This window comes from Bombyx mandarina, chromosome 23 (assembly GCF_030267445.1).
Source record: "Bombyx mandarina strain Sakado chromosome 23, ASM3026744v2".
In the NCBI taxonomy this organism is placed as follows: Eukaryota; Metazoa; Arthropoda; class Insecta; order Lepidoptera; family Bombycidae; genus Bombyx; species Bombyx mandarina.
Genome location: NC_143229.1, coordinates 7,480,186 through 7,496,818, shown reverse-complemented (window position 1 = coordinate 7,496,818; position 16,633 = coordinate 7,480,186). Strand labels below are relative to the sequence as shown.

Genomic DNA, 16,633 nt, shown 5'->3' with positions numbered 1-16,633 from the left:
TCCCGTCGGACGGTTTCCTTTTGTTTGTTTTAAGTTTGTTTTATACAAAAGTTTAGATCTTTTAGTTATCGATTGAGGCACTATGAAGTCTGCCGGGTCAGCTAGTTAACAATAAAACACATGCATAGAAACTGACTGAATTACATTCATATTATTATGCTCGTTTTGGCACGGAACTCTACTTTCTAACATATTTTATCACGTATGTATAATATATATAAATGCTTTGCATACCAGTCCCAAGATTAAATTTCTCGGTCTAAAAAAACTTCACTTCAAATAAAAGTATGCAATTTCCTCAAAATACCTAACTATATTCAACTAATTGTAAATAATACTCTCTCAACCATTGGTTTGGAAGACAAAAAAAACCTATAAAATACTAAGAAGTTCATGTTTGGTTTATTAAAATGTGCTTCCAAATTCGTTGGAAATAAAATAAAACTTAGAGAAAACATAGTCCTCATGTTTGAGAACTAAGGTTGTTGCCGGCATTTACATTGTTGATGTCTATGAGCTACGTAAACCACTTAACACCAGGTACGTTAGGAGCTCGTCCACTCAACTAAGCAATTAAAGCAATCTATATCTATACTAATATACAAATCTCCAGTGGTTTTTACGGATGTTCCGTTATAACTACTGAACCATGCATCCGGTTGACTTGAAACTTGGTATCCATGAAGAAAATACATGTAATTAATGGATAGGCTAATATTTTTATGACTGTTGGACTCCCTACACCAGTTGCGGGGCGCTAATGATGAGAATCTTTGTGGGGGTGAGAAATAATAATGTTAATTTTAAATGCCCAACGAAGCGGACGGGTACAGCTAGTACGTATATATTTCCAAATGCGGATGTCTGTTCCTTGAGTGCGTATGAGTATGACATTCCACATGTGACACGAAAAAACCCGGACTATCCATTCGATGTGTTTATGTTGGTAACTGTTGTGAGCTCGTTTAAGATTATCCGTGCTGATTGCATAAGATATAACGTCAACATCTAAATATTTCTCCATATGGACATCAAGAAAACCATAAAAACTATAATTAAGAACAGAAATATTGTAGGAAAGTTATCTCAATAACTGTGTCTCAGACTTATATTATTATATCCTAATATTTAATTCGGTTGTTGTAACTTTAATTTATCTTGCTAACTTCTTCGTACAGACGACAGTCTTGGTGAAAGTGTTCATAAGTTTCAAAAGTAAATGATGTTACGAGTATTATTTGTTGAAATTGCATATCGTAAAATTAATTCATTTATTCGAAGGACCTTGTGGTACAATAATAAGAGTGCAGACAATTTATTTTTATGGCTATTTATTTTAATGGGTGACCACGCAATTTTTCACAGATTAATATCTTTTAACACAATGAAGTCAATCACAGAAATCGCTCAACTTACAACAGGGTTTCTTTAATAAAAATGGCGTAGTACAAGAGTAAACTTGTATATTTTGATTGTTTATGCAATAAAATATTAAATGTAGAAATGTACCGATTTTTAAATTAAAATAAATTAAATTAAATTATTACATTAAATCCAGATTAGCTTTAGGTACTATTTTTTTTATGGCTTAGTTGGGTGGACGAGCTCACAGCCCACCTGGTGTTAAGTGGTTACTGGAGCCCATGGACATCTACAACGTAAATGCGCCACCCACCTTGAGATATAAGTTCTAAGATCTCAGTATAGTTACAACGGCTGCCCCACCCTTCAATCCGAAACGCATTACTATTACTATTAATATTACTATTTGTATGATTTAGCTAATATGTAATGTACTGTAATTATTGTAATTTATTTTGTGCAACGATTCCACAGCTACAGTGCGATTCACAATAAATTATTAATAAAGTTTGAGATCACAATTGGTGGTACTCTTTAGTTAATTTCACACGGTTGTGATATTAAACCGAAAATACATTACTTGGATCTAATAAAAACCATCAAGATCGTTGTGGTCTAAAGGTTAAGATGCCTGGTGTATGTCAACTCCCGCAAGCACCAATGCCAAGTACAAATTTTTATAATACACTTAAATCATGTTCACGAACAACTTTTACGATGAAATCGAACAACTTTTACGATGAAATTTGCGTAATTACTGGTGATAGGACCTCTTGTGAGTCCACGCGGGTAGGTACCACTACCCTACCTCTTTCTGCCGTGAATCAGTAATGCGTTTCGGTTTGAAGAGTGGGGCAGCCGTTGTAACTATACTTGAGACCTTAGCAATTATATCTCAAGGTGGGTGGCGCATTTGCGTCGTAGATGTCTATGGGGTCGACTTAACACCAGGTGGGCTGTGAGCTCGTCCACACATCTAAGCAATTTAAAAACAATTGTCGATATACAATTAAGACAAATATATATGTACATTAGAGCAATAGATATCATAGAAGATACGTAGGTATATAAGTATAAGTAAACTAGCTGTACCGCTTCGCTGGGCTTTTAAAATTAACATTATTATTTCTCACCCCAAGATTCTTATCATTAACGCCCCCGCAACTGGTGTATGGAGTCCAACCCTCATATACCTAAATATTAGCCTATCCATTAAGTGCATGTATTTTCTACATGGATACTAAGTTTCAAGTCAATCGGATGCATGGTTCAGAAGTTACTAAATGATGACCGAGCTATGCTCGTTCTTTTTTTTTTTTTGATAATGCCATCTTGTTGTGTCTTTAAGGCGGTTAGTTGCCCTCAATTAAGAAAAATAGTATTATTATTCGCCAATAGATGTCGGGAAGAGTTGATTATTGAAAACACGAATAAAACAACATTTTCTGAAAATAAATCGTAGCTAAATCGATTTATCGCCCCCGAAATCCCCTGTATACTAAATTTTATGAAAATCGTTGGAGCCGTTTCCGAGATTCAGATTATATATATACAAGAATTGCTCGTTTAAAGGTATAAGATAAGATAACGGAACATCCGTAAAAACCACTGTAGATTTATATATTAGTATAGATGTATATACAGCTGACAAACAAAATTTAATCGCATTGAACACGTTCGACATTGTTACAGAAAGAACAATTTTTAGCCTACACTTGCGACTATTGATGCGATGCAAACTACAGAAACAGGTTTATTTTGTGGAAACTAAGCGCTTCGTTGTAAAATTTTCTCGCATAACCACTTAATTGTGGAATGTTTCTTTTAAAATGAACGAATAATATTCTAAAATTAAGTTTCTTTATGAACGTATAATATAAAATATCCTAAAATCTTAAGAGTCAAATGTATTTAACAAAGACTAATGCTCGCTCCATGATTAAAACTCGACAATAATACTTCAAGAATTAGATTAATTTGATGAAATCCAATAGTTTTGATAAACATATAACTGGTAATACTAAAGTTGATTAATAGTTAAATCGGTCGACAAACAGAGGACAAAATGTTTCTTAACAAAATCCATCGCTGCCTATTTGCATAGAGAAGAAGTGTCAACGTAATATGTATTACGTTGATAATGGATACTTCAATTTCACGTCTAAATTTCTCATATAAGTTGTAATCTCTACTGATTCCGGTAAACACTTAAAACTTTGTGATATTTAAGCATGTCTACCTATCTATGACGAACAATTTGTTTGTATCTAACGTGGTCTAAAAGACATTTTAACATCACAAGAATTAAAGGCAATCAATATTATTTAATACAAATGAGTTCATAAAACTATACGAAATAGATAAGATATAATTACGTTAATTTTAGATGCGCCGCTTTATAGCTTTATCAAAATAAAACATTCGAATCTAAATAAAATTTTGATGGTATAAAATTAATATATTAATTATTAAAACCGTTGTTAACGTAAAAAACACTGATAAGCAACAATGTAACTTAATTTAGATGCATAAAACTTGTCTGCGTTGGTGGTGTAATGGTCAGCATAGTTGCCTTCCAAGCAGTTGATCCGGGTTCGATTCCCGGCCAACGCACACTTTTTGTCGACATAGGTCAAATTTTTTTTTTTGCATTTTAATACTAATTTTCTTTATATTTACATATTATTGTTGAGCATTTTTATTGTAAGTTAAACAAGCACAATAGCAGCAAATTTTTTTAGGGTTATGTGTTTTATTTGGTAATCGACGTTCTTGTACGACGATGATCGTCTGTCTTCATATCTTCCTCCTAGACGATAGCGCTCTTGACAGAATGTCGGGTTCATTACTTCAGGCGTTGTTGGCAAGCTTCACAACACGCCCCACCACTCCTCTTTCAACCTTCATATAGCTGCTGATAGATAGTAGGATCAGTATTGTGTCAATTAACAAGAAGCTTTGCAGAAAGAATTAACTGGCGAGAGTCATGCGCCTGATACTACTTCTGCGAACACATTTACGTCAAGAGTACAACGACGCAGAAGAGCTACACTCAAGTTATATTTTTTAGTAAAACTTCTCGAAAAACAGAACTTATATTATATCTATCGCCAGAGGTATTGCTTAACCCGCACCGGCAGATCCTTACTATCAATTATCCGATTTGAAGAATGAGACAGCCGTTATGTAATACACAATGGACTTCTACCTCAAGTCTTAAGGATGGCATTGAGGTTATGATGCGTATGGGTCTCGTTAGTTACGTAACATCTGGGCAGTGGGCTCTTCCATCCATTAACGCAAAAATAATAAACAAAAATGCTTACGAAGAAAAAAAAGCAATGCGCTTACCAAATAGAATCAATAGAAAACACCCTCGCGGTTCCGGGACAAAGATTTCTAGGCCCTTCCATTCCCTAAATTGATTCGTAACTTGGAGTGAAACAGGATTTCAGCAGGTGACGATCTCTCGATCGAACGTAATACCACGCTCCACGATTGTGGCTTCTAAACATAAAATACAACGCAGCGTTGTCCTTTTCGAAATGTGACAGCTGAGTGGATCTAAACTTATATTTCAAAATAATAATGTTATAAAACTGTGTACTGTGACTTAGCACTTAGCACTCTTTAGTTTTATTTAAGCTTTGATTATTTAAAATCGAAGGTTTTTTTGTGACCGATTTACCCACAAACAAACTAGGTGATGTGCCAAAGCTCATAGACATCACAGCAGGAATATCATTGGTCATCGTCATAAGGTAATTGTTATCTCGCCCTCTAGACTGGGCTGGACTTCACAACACGCCCTACCAGTGCTAAAGATAGGAATTGTGGAGCATAGTATTGGGAGTCCGGCTGGTTCTTCGAGAAGGTTTTTTTTTTTTTTGCTTAGATGGGTGGACGAGCTCACAGCCCACCTGGTGTTAAGTGGTTACTGGAGCCCATAGACAAACTTAATTCACAAGTATAACCCACTGAGTTTCTGACCTAATCTTCTCAGTAGGTCGGGATATCGGTCCGGTGGCTGCCACGATGAAGCCAAGGCTGGTGGTTAGTTATAAAAAAAGTTTATTAGGTTACATCAGGTTAGGTCAACCATATTGTGGTCCGAAACTTAACCGTCAGACCGGTACCATGTGATTGATATGTGGTAGCCTGTATTCCTTTAAAAACATATGTTCACTTGTTTTTTTTTAAGGCCTTGATGGATTGACAAGCTCACGGCCCGTCTGATGTTAAGCGGCTATCGGAGCCCATAGATATCTACAACGTAAATGCCGCTACCCACCTTGAGACGTGAGTTGTAAGGCTTTTAACAGTCCAACGACTGCCCCGCCCTTCAAACCGAAACGCATTACTGCTTCACGGCAGAAATAGGCAGAGTGGCGGTACCTACCCGTGCGGACTCACAAGACGTCCTACCACCAGTAATTACGCAAATTATTATTTTGCGGATTTGATTTTTATTACACGGTATTATTCTTTCACCGTGGAAGTCAATTGTAAACATTAAAATAAGTATTTCATTGGAAAAATTGGTACTTGTAGGCGGGATTCGAACACCGATGCATCGCTACATACAAATACACCGGACGTCTTATCCTTTCGGCCACGATGACTTCACTTGTATCGTATTTATGTATTTATTCTGTAAATAGTAAAAACAATTATTAAATAACGTAGAAAATAGAAAACAAGTAAATAAATTCAATGTAAAATGGGTAATAGAGAGGTGTCGAGGGTGGAATCAGCGAACTCGATACTTGAAACTTTTAATAAGAAAACTTACATGAAAATAAGATTATGGGTTTACTGTCTTCCGTTCGTTGTTGTTTAAGGTTTTTTTTGATACCAATAGGAAGTAGAGTAAGGATAGGAACAAAAGTAAGTTATAAAAATACTTTAACCACAATTTTTTTGGCATCGATCACTCGATAAAAGTAAAAGTATAGAGAAAGATTGAAAATACATTTTTTAGGTTTATTATGTCAATGTTCAGATAAAGCTATTCACCAAGTTGATTATAACCTGGCTCATTAAAATCGAAAACAATTGAAAAATTAACTTTTAAGCAATACGATCTTATGGGTTGTTTTTTTTTTTATTTTTTTTTTATTGCCTCTGTAGGCAGACGAGCATACGGCCCACCTAATGGTAAGTGGTCACCGTCGCTCATGGACGTCAGCAATGCCAGGGGCAGAGCCAAGCCGCTGCCTACAAAGAATAATATGTTCATAAGCCTGTTCATAAGCCCTTAAATTAAGAATTTGCAGATATTCTTTTTCATTTTGAAATCACGATGTCGATATATATTATGAACTATTTTCAATAAACAAACTTCGTTGTTTCCTCAAAGACCCTCGCCTCCATTTATTGGTTACAAAATATCCGGTCTATTCATTTGAAGGCGGAAAACACCAAAACACTGCAATAATTTATGTTGCCTTACAGAGGTGTGTAACACATAAATCTTAAGATATTTATTGGGGGGACTGTTACAAAATATTATCTTAATAATCTAAACTTACCATGTTTTTGACGTATTTTATTCTCACGGACAGACATTTTCCAACCTTTGTTATCGTGGTAACATCTCATTCGATAAGTAATTAATGGATAATTAAATACGTTTTTTACCAGATACTTGCGGGAGAGAGCTCTAGCAAATTATTTGAAATTACTTATTCGCTTTTGTACCAAAGAATGTCAGACCATATCTAAAGTAATACATGAATAATTCAAATACTGACGAGCAGTACTCCAATTATGTTAACAAAAAGTAGTACTGATCCATCAATCTAATAAAAATGTAAAATATGATTAATTCATACCTAATTATTAACAAAAACTTAATTGCAACCAAATAAAAACTTTAACTGGAAACAAAAAGTGCAGAAGTAAAGCTTGTTCCAAACGATAACTTTAAACGAAGACCATCAAAACCCGGAAACGTTTTTTAAATCATAGATGTACAAAAAGATTGATATATTATGGAGTCATTATGTCTCGAGATTAACATAATGAGAACATGAAAAAACTATTAGATTGTAATAAATAAGTTTCGTTGTTCATCAGCGCTCTTTACAGCGTAAGCTTTCATTTGAATCTAGTAATTGTTAGCTGTGTATTGTACAACCATAGCAAATGGTCAATTCTCAAATTAATACTTCTGGCAAATGTTTCTATTGCCTTTGTAGGACGATCATATATATTTCTTTTTAAATCCTTCATTAAAAATAAATTGCGATTGCATGCAGAAGAGATGCGAATGTTGCGATGGATGTGTGGAGTAACGAGAATGGATAGAATACGGAATGAATATGTTAGAAAAAGTCTGAAAGTGGCACCTGTGACAGAGAAGCTGAGAAGTGCGCGTTTGGGAAGGTATGGACATGTGATGAGACGAAATGAAAATGAGGTTGGTAAGAAAATGTTAACTATGAATGTGGAAGGATATAGAGGAAGGAGTAGACCTAAGAAGAAATGGATGTATTGCGTGACGGACGATATGGGTAAGAGGGGAGTGAGCAAAGAAATGGTATATGATAGAAGAGTATGGAAAGAGAAAACATGTTGCGCCGACCCCGGGTAACTGGGAGAAGGGCAGGATAATGATGATGAATGATGATTAAAAATAAAATATAAAATAATTATATAATATGTTACTGCCATCTACAGGAGCAACGAGAAACTAATGGCAAGCCATCTAGAGGCCGACGCCCGTAAACGGAATGTGTATAAGAAAAACTAGCTTGCTTTCTCCCTCTCTCCACGGTTCGCAAGCACTGAAGTAGGAAACCTATGGAAATGAAACGTCAACAAAAAATTCGTGCCACTGTGACGTCATCTGGCCACAAAACATGGCGGTTTTAGTGCTGCCCAGAAGATTTTAATGTTAGTAGGTTTTATCGATAAACGTTCTTGGCTCATTTTATTTTAAATATTGTTGAGTGAATGTATTTGTAGAATTTATACTTTAATAGGAAGTAAGTATATTGTTATGTGCAAAGATGATGTGATTTAGATATTATGTGAAATCTAAGATGAGTTCGTGCTTCAAATTTGCCAAGTAAACGATATGACGATTTTTAAAATTTGCTACACTGATTTTATAAAGTTGTCGTTTGCCGCAAAACATAAAGATATGGCGTAGTACAGTGCCATCTGCCCATTTCTAGCATGCTGAATGTTATCGTATTTTGAGTACGTGTTTTTCTTAGACTATTACAATCTATTTTAATTGTTTTGCTGACTCTAAAGTCCGTAACACACTACCGCAGCGCACCTCAAGGAAGGTACACCGCACCATTTGAATCACTCTCACTTGAGAGTGATTCAAATTTTAAACTTATCAAGGAACCGCCTGATAAAAAAAAACACCTACAGAACATTTATTCGTTAATAAAATTACAAACGTCATTCCTTGTGACTTCCTCTCTAAAATCACTTAATTATTAAATATTTAACGGGTTGACAATTGTGTTATAAAACTATTTTATTTAAATAGTTCCGACGACTTTCTTGAGATCCTATAAAATATGTTTTAATTATTATTTTTATATGTTTTAAGCATGATAAAATAAGAAATTTTATATAAGCAATCATATTAAATCGATATCAAAGTCAATAAATAATGTACAACCCAAAACAGACGGCCGAACTGACGTGACAATGACATTTGGCGCGCTAAACATGGCGGATTTTCGGCCTCATTAGACGGAGACGGAGACATTTACGTATATTCATGTTTCATTTTATGTACGCACTGAAATACTGTTATATTGTTTTCCTGCGAGTTAAAGTGCTGAGTAAGAACGAGATAGATATATGTTTATGTGTGTGCCTTCAAAATGGGTGCTATTTATATAAGCAATTGTACGTATAGAACAATATGTCGTGTCCCTACTATATAGGTCTATGTTCGCAAGACGCTCTGTCTATATTGTCATTCTCGCTCTTCCTAAATTGTATCTTTTCTTTCAAGCTATAACGAATCTGTCGCGCGTTCAATTTTACTCTCAACGCGCCTATAGAAGTTACCCTTCAATAATGTTATTACTATCACTATCAAAGTTAGGTAATACAAATTCGAAAATGAAAAGATTGGTCAGATATATTGATTGAGAAGGTGATTTGGTGTTTAAAAACTATCTATTTATTTTTATCTGTGCTAGCAGACGCACATGCCGCTATCAATCTCACAACTCCGTAAGTTGACGGGTTAGTTATCTAAACTATGTGTACCTACTGACTGCGTGTAGCGCTCAACTGCGTCCGACCACTTGATGTGGGTGGCTCACTTAACAGCTTGTATCTCATTTTAAATCATAACTGTCCGTCCGTGTTTCGTATTCATGGAACGCTGGCCCCCTATAATCCGACAACCGCAACCTATTTTGACATTATCGTGTTTCTATCAGCAATTCGGACACACCTCACCGGTCTTAACGTAATGGTTTTAATACCTTTTTTTTTCTTTTCTTTTTTCATGACGCCTGTGAAGCCGTCAAGCCGTTCAACGCGTTTTTTATGCAACCCGTTTTAAATGTTGATCTGTTGCGCTTTGATTATCATGGTTTTTTGAAGAATAGCTTTCCGCCCACAGCTTCGTTCGTGTATGAGAAGCTTTATATCGTGTGGGCAGAAACTCCTGTGCAGCACTGAGCTGAAAGGTAATCAATATTTCTTCCCAGGGTTCAAACTTTTTTCATGCCGACTTTCGTCAAAATCGGTTTATTGGTTTGAGCGTAAAAATGTAAGATGTTAACTTCTTTTCACAACATCGGCTTTTTGAGAAACAAAGCTTATATTCACTGTCTAACAGTGACAATTCCAATAAAGAATGTTCATTATTTCCGTAAATGTGCGCAAATAAACAAACAGACAGACTGAAAAGAAAATTGAAAATTACCCGCTTATGTTCTATTACTAGACATCAGTTACCCCTTTCTATATTTCTTGACAAGCAAACACTCCGAACTCCGCTGTTTTCCGATTTACATATTGATACAAAATTCTATCTTTCAGCCCATAGATGTCCCTCTGCTGGACATAGGCTTCCCCTAAGTCTCGCCACAACGACAGGTATTTACATAATTATGCAGCAACATTTTTACTAAGTTATATAGCCAATTCCACATCAATAAATGCGTCTTTTTTATTGAAATTATTTAAAAGTAATCGAGACCATTTTTTGCAGATTTTTGTTTTTTTTATTTACGTTTCAGACGTAATTTTTTTGTGCAGTACTGAGTAGACTACTGTGTAGTATTAACATCACAACGTCATAAAATCGAAGTCTTAATTGTGTTTTTAACTGTCGAGTACTTCAAATCCTAACGCAAGCCTGCTTCGTGGCAGAAATGAGTAGAATGATACGTACCTTCCTGATGTAAATATAAAAGAATTGGAGTATGTATATAGCAATATTTTTGTATAAAATATAAAAATACAATTAAGGAAATGCATAAATTTATTTTACAACTTCAGTTCTTCTGGCTTCATAGAGTAAATTTATTTTAATATTTTCTTTACAACGTATGCATTGAGACAAGCAGAAACCACCTTTTTTACATACTTGAAACTTCTAAGATACTGCAAACAATGGTCCGCATTATCCATACAAAGCGACAGTTTGTGGTGGAATTACTTGCACGCTTCACTCTTCTGGTTTTTGTGGAGAATTTTAATCCCGTTCCATTAATTACAGTTGGAGGACAGTTTGTCCAAAGGCTTATCAAATTAAGAAAGGCAATTAATACGGGCACTCGGCTTGATTTCTTGTTTTTAGTTTCGTGTCTTGCATTTTCTTGAAGTTAATTTTGCATTTTTATCATAGTGGGTTTTCCAGTACGAATAAAAAAGATGAACAAAACACTTGCGGCTGATAACGTTTTGACAGTATATATCTCTGTAATTTTCTAATTCACTGCACTTTTTGAGATTTTTATTTTTGACCATTTCTTATAGTTCACAGCCCTATCTACCGTATAAAAAAATGTATTATGTGTCTATAGCTTTGATATTTATCTATAGCTTTCTAAAAATTCACCTTCATATAAAATTTTATACGAAAATTTTTTTACTCGTTAATTCAAAATAGAGTTTTTGCACATAGCAGATTTTGGTTTGACAGCGACGATATGTCCCTTTTCTAATAGATTAATTACATTCTCCTCCTTGCGTCAATAATTCTCAATACTGAGAATCGTGGCCTCTCTTTCTCTTAATAACTTTTTCTGGAATGTTCTGCGCCAACCCTGCCTGTTGTCGTTTGCACGGATGGCATCGTGGACTGGGATGCTGAGAGTAAAGCGTATCTGGTCCGAGCGACGCATTGGGTTTCTGCCTCTGGGCTTTCTTCCGCATACCTTGCCTGTCATCAATAGCTTTGTTATCAATTGTCACTCTTCTTTCTGGCAATGTGCTCAAAGAACTCGAAACTCTTCCACTGGTCTATAGTGCTCAGCCGCATCGGAATCGTGAGCTCGGTAAGGTAAGCTTGTAATAGATTACATGCATTTATTTTATTACGTTACAATTTATTTTGTGTGTGGGCGTATTGAAATTACCATATTTTGTTCCAGATTAGATTTATGACCAAATAGTTCGTGGTTTATTTACTAGTAGTCTTCCGTTCCAAGAGTAATTCGTAGGCTTTTTATTGTGCCTAGTGGTGTTATCGCAATAAAAATATTCCGACCGTATGAGAAATCTCGTGAGAGCTATCAATGTTGCAAAAACACATTAATTTTGTTTCCACGTCAACTTGTCAACGTGTTTATTCGATCTTCGTTAATTTATACGGGCATTCTCACGAAACAGTTTATTTTCAATTTCAATTTAATTGTAAGTGTGTTTAGAATTCTTAAAATGGTTTGAATTGTACGATAATTAATTGTTTGTGATTTTTATTTTTTAATAAGTCAATTAATTAACACATACGAAACAAGTACTTTAACGAAATTTAAAAAGGTACAACTAGTATCTTTGCATTTAAATGTATAAAACTAAACTATTCAGCTAGGACTAGGACTAGGGCTTACCACACAAATATAATATTTACGAGCGACTGCCACGATACTAACACAGTGTATTAAAAATCCGTAGCGTAAGTACCAGTTCTATGGCGATTTGTAAGCCTCCACGCATAGGTACAATCGTCGGAATTTCTTATTTATATTTGTGAGTATAATTTAGTTTGTATTATTTTGCTTTGTAATCAAAATGTGTGCGCTCCTACCTTGTTTTCTCTTCGCGGCTGACTCGGAAAAACAAATATCCAATAAGTCACAACGCAGGAAAATACCTGTTTATATTTACTCTCACTGTCGATTTGTTCAATGTGTGAACAATTTCATTTATTTTAATACTCTCAGCCTAGGATAAAATAGTTAAATCAAGAAAAACATATTCACCACATTATTGAAAATGTATTTAAATATAAAGATGCCTAAATTACCAATATATCTAATAATATAAAATTATTTGTTTCCTTCCTTTATTTATGGCCTCAACAAAAATAGTGAAATATATCTTAGTAAGCCAAATAAAGGTATTAATATTTATTTTTGCTACAACGTAAAAATTTGTCAATTTAACTAAGTGCATATATTGTGAGCGTTCATATTTTAGGGTGAAGACTGTCTGGTATAAAGTTTGCTTGTTCAGAGATCATAACTCATTGAAGGGACATCCTGGACCCTACTCCAGTGACCAATTAATCTTATTGCCAAACTCACACACGCGATCGCAAGCGTTGGTGCATCGAAAAATTTATCACTTAATCTCAATACAGGATTTTTATTTTTAAATATTTTTTTTAAATTAATCACTGGCGCCACTGAGACCTTGAGAATTTATTTTTAAGGAATTTTCAGTCACGACTCCTGCAAGCCGCGATATTGTTTGAGCACGTTTTTAATTATTTTTTTAAATGTCCGAACTAAATGGATTTTAAAATCAGATAAAATCGAGTTGGCAACTACCATGTTGATAATGCTGTTGTAATGAAACCGCCATTATCACTTTTATTTAATTTTATTCTTGTAAAAAATTGGATTTAGCTTTGCATTGAAAATGTTCTGAATAAACACAAATTATTTAAAATCTATCCGGTTTTTTTTATACTGAATGTTTTTAACATCTTTACATTTACCCTTTCCTAAGTACTGTTATTTTTCGGATTGGAAAAAAATTACGCAGGCAACTATTAGAGACCTATATTGTTGATTAATGTTTCTCGTTTTAAAAACTGAAATTAAACAGCACTATATTAACATTTTTTATCTGATATACGTTCTTTTTACCAATTTCAATCATGTGATGCCATCATCTTGCTATCACGAAAAACATTGTATTATGTACCACATATTCAATCCGCGGAATATAAATTTATTAAGACCTAAGTGAAAACCTAACTTTAAATTTTCATAAACTAAAACCTATCCTTGTTTATAATTTTATTGTTGTTTTTACTAGCAAATAAGAAAGCTAATACAAAACATATGTATTTCGTAAATAACATTTCTACGACAATACCAACAAAACGTAATTGGTAGAGGATATAAAAAAGAAATATACTGAAGAACATTCATAACATGTTTGTTACTTGGACGAAATAATACTTCCGATCTAGGTAAATAGCGAAAGCCGGAATTACAGGTCGTCTCACGAAACTGCCCTTTTTTCTCTATATTGCTTTGTACCATCTTCGAGCTAAACTTTACCACCGTCAAGTGGCCAGTAGATTAGTGACAAAACAAAAAAATGTAATTACAGATTAAAAATAAGTAATCAGAAAGCAAATTAAGAGACGTGTTATATTAATTACAGTTTAATGTTATTCGTTAAAAGAAATGGGAATTTGCATTGCATTTACAACTTTGTCACTGAAAAATATTAAAAATTTCAAAGTAATTGGGAAAATGACGTAATCTCATTTGACTCGCTGCACACTTCCTGTTAATTTGGATGGAATTACTTGCAAACTAATTGACTGTTTTCATTTAAGTTCTTAACCATTTCTATTTCTTAAACTAATTCTTGCACTTGTATGAACTTCTGATTAGGATATTAACGTTTGACCATAAACAGCAGGTCGGTGACAAAGCGCTTTAGAGCTGCAATACAATTCTCATTTCATTTTCCTGCCTAACTGCTCTAACTGTTCCCGTAACTCTTATCCCGAAGGCCCAAGAACTCACGCGTAAAGCACCAACCTCCTAGCTCCGCGAAGTGCGCTGCGTGAAGCAATCATTTATTCTGGGATGAAGATTATAATACCCATTATGTTAAAAAAAAATTGAAATTCGATCTCATGTCTCAAGATCCAAAAGTATAATGTTATGCAATCTATGACTCCAATAGCTTTTTTTTTTTCCGCAGCAGAAAATCGCCGGATCCCCACCCGCGCGGCAGGTGGGGTATGTGGGAGTTGAACCCACTAAAAACTCCTGCCGCTCACAACCGGCGCCCTACCTCGGACCGGGCCGGAGCCCAGTCGGGGCTATTGAAACGGCGGGACAGGGTTGACGCAGAGCACATTACATCCATCCCACCGTCCCACGGACGCCGGACCGGTGGCCGCCAGCGACACGACCACCGGTTCCCTCGTTCAGCGGGCCGAGAGCCCGCTTTGATGGCGCCGCGTTACACCTTCCCCCAGAGCGGTCGGGGGAACGCGGTCTACCATCACCCGGCTTCCTATTGCGGGTGAGCGTGCCAAGCACGTCACCCCACGTCTGGGTCTCTCCCCGCACAAAACGAGTGGGACCCCTAGCTCTTAGAGGGCCAGGTCACGGATACGACCCCGGTCCCGACCCCCTGCTCGGCGGCGGCGGGTTTCTGCGTAGTGAGGAGAGCTTTCCCTCACTCGCCCCGCCGCCTCCTTCTGCGAGATGGTGCACTCGCAGAAGTCGAGCATAGCCTTCCATGACTCATCGCTGCCAAGCATCGACGCCACGACGCCAGGCAGCGACAAGTCAGGTCCTATCTTTGCGACCAGGACACGGCGCTGCACCTCCCACGCGGGGCAGACAGCGAGCGTATGCTCCGCCGTGTCCAGGTCGTGTCCACAATGGTGACACCTCGTCGTCGGCTCAGCCCCTATCCGGCGCGTACTTCCCGAAGCATCCGTGCCCGGTCAGCACCTGCACCAGACGAAAGGTGAGACGTCCTTCGCCACGATTCACCCAGTCATCAAAGACCGGGTAAACCGCCTCGACGGTCCGTAGCCCCCACGTGAGGTTGGCCAATCGCCTCGACCACGACTCGAGCACGGACCGCCGAGAATGGGCCTTCCGCGCCCGCAGCTCACTTTCGGGGAGACGCGCCACGCCCCGAGCACGAAGCTCGCTGCGCCACCGATAGTCGGCAGCGAGCAACTCCACCTCCAGCTCCCATGGCGGCGTCCCCGCCAAAACACACGCCGCCTCGAAGGAGACGGTGCGATATCCGCGGATGACCCTGATGGCAACGGTGCGCTGCGGCCGGCGCAGGAACCGAGCCATAGTGGCCCGGTTGCGCGGCTCAGCCCACACAGGTGCACCGTACAGGGCCATCGATCGCACCACCCCCGCGTAGAAGCGGCGCACAACCTGATCCGGTCCCCCAATATTCGGGAGCAGCCGGCTCAAAGAACCGGCCGTCCTCATCAATCGGGGGACCAGCTCCGCAAAGTGAGCACGAAAGGCCCACCGGCTGTCTAACACGAGGCCGAGGTACTTCAACTGCACCCCGACCCCTATCCGGACGCCTCCAACCACGATGTGGGTGTCAACTAGTGGCGCCCTCCGCGGCCCGTGAAACCACAGAGCCTCGGATTTACTGAGCGCCACGTCGAGACCCAGCCTCCTTATCCTTCCGACGACGAGGGCCACTCCCGCTGTGGCGAGACGGGCAGACTCCCTATAATCATCCCCCCGGGCCACGACCAACGTGTCGTCCGCGTAACAAATAACGCGGAGGCCCGGGAGGAGGGCGCCCCTCAGCACCCAGTCGTACCCGATATTCCACAAGAGGGGGCCGAGAACCGACCCCTGTGGAACACCACGCACGACCGGAAAACGATGAAGGGTCCCACCGTACCCGGTACATACGACCGACCTGGCCCCCAAATAGGACCCAACCAGCCGGCGGAGGTAGAGGGGCACTCCATGCCTCTCCAGTGCCCCCCCTATCACGGTCCAGGACAGAGTGTTAAATGCGTTGGCGATGTCAAGAGACACCGCCAGCGCCACCCCACCCCTAGAAACGGCCTCGTCCGAGA

At 37.9% G+C, this 16,633-nt stretch overlaps 1 protein-coding gene and 1 non-coding gene across 2 annotated transcripts in view; both read left to right on the top strand.

The window, feature by feature from the left end:
- LOC114245610 (uncharacterized) overlaps positions 1-16,633 on the top strand; it is a 141,256-nt gene that overhangs the window by 68,368 nt on the left and 56,255 nt on the right. The gene's annotated exons all lie outside the window — the stretch shown is intronic.
- TRNAG-UCC (transfer RNA glycine (anticodon UCC)) lies at positions 3,904-3,975 on the top strand. The gene has a single exon. It is a non-coding gene; the product is annotated as a tRNA-Gly (tRNA).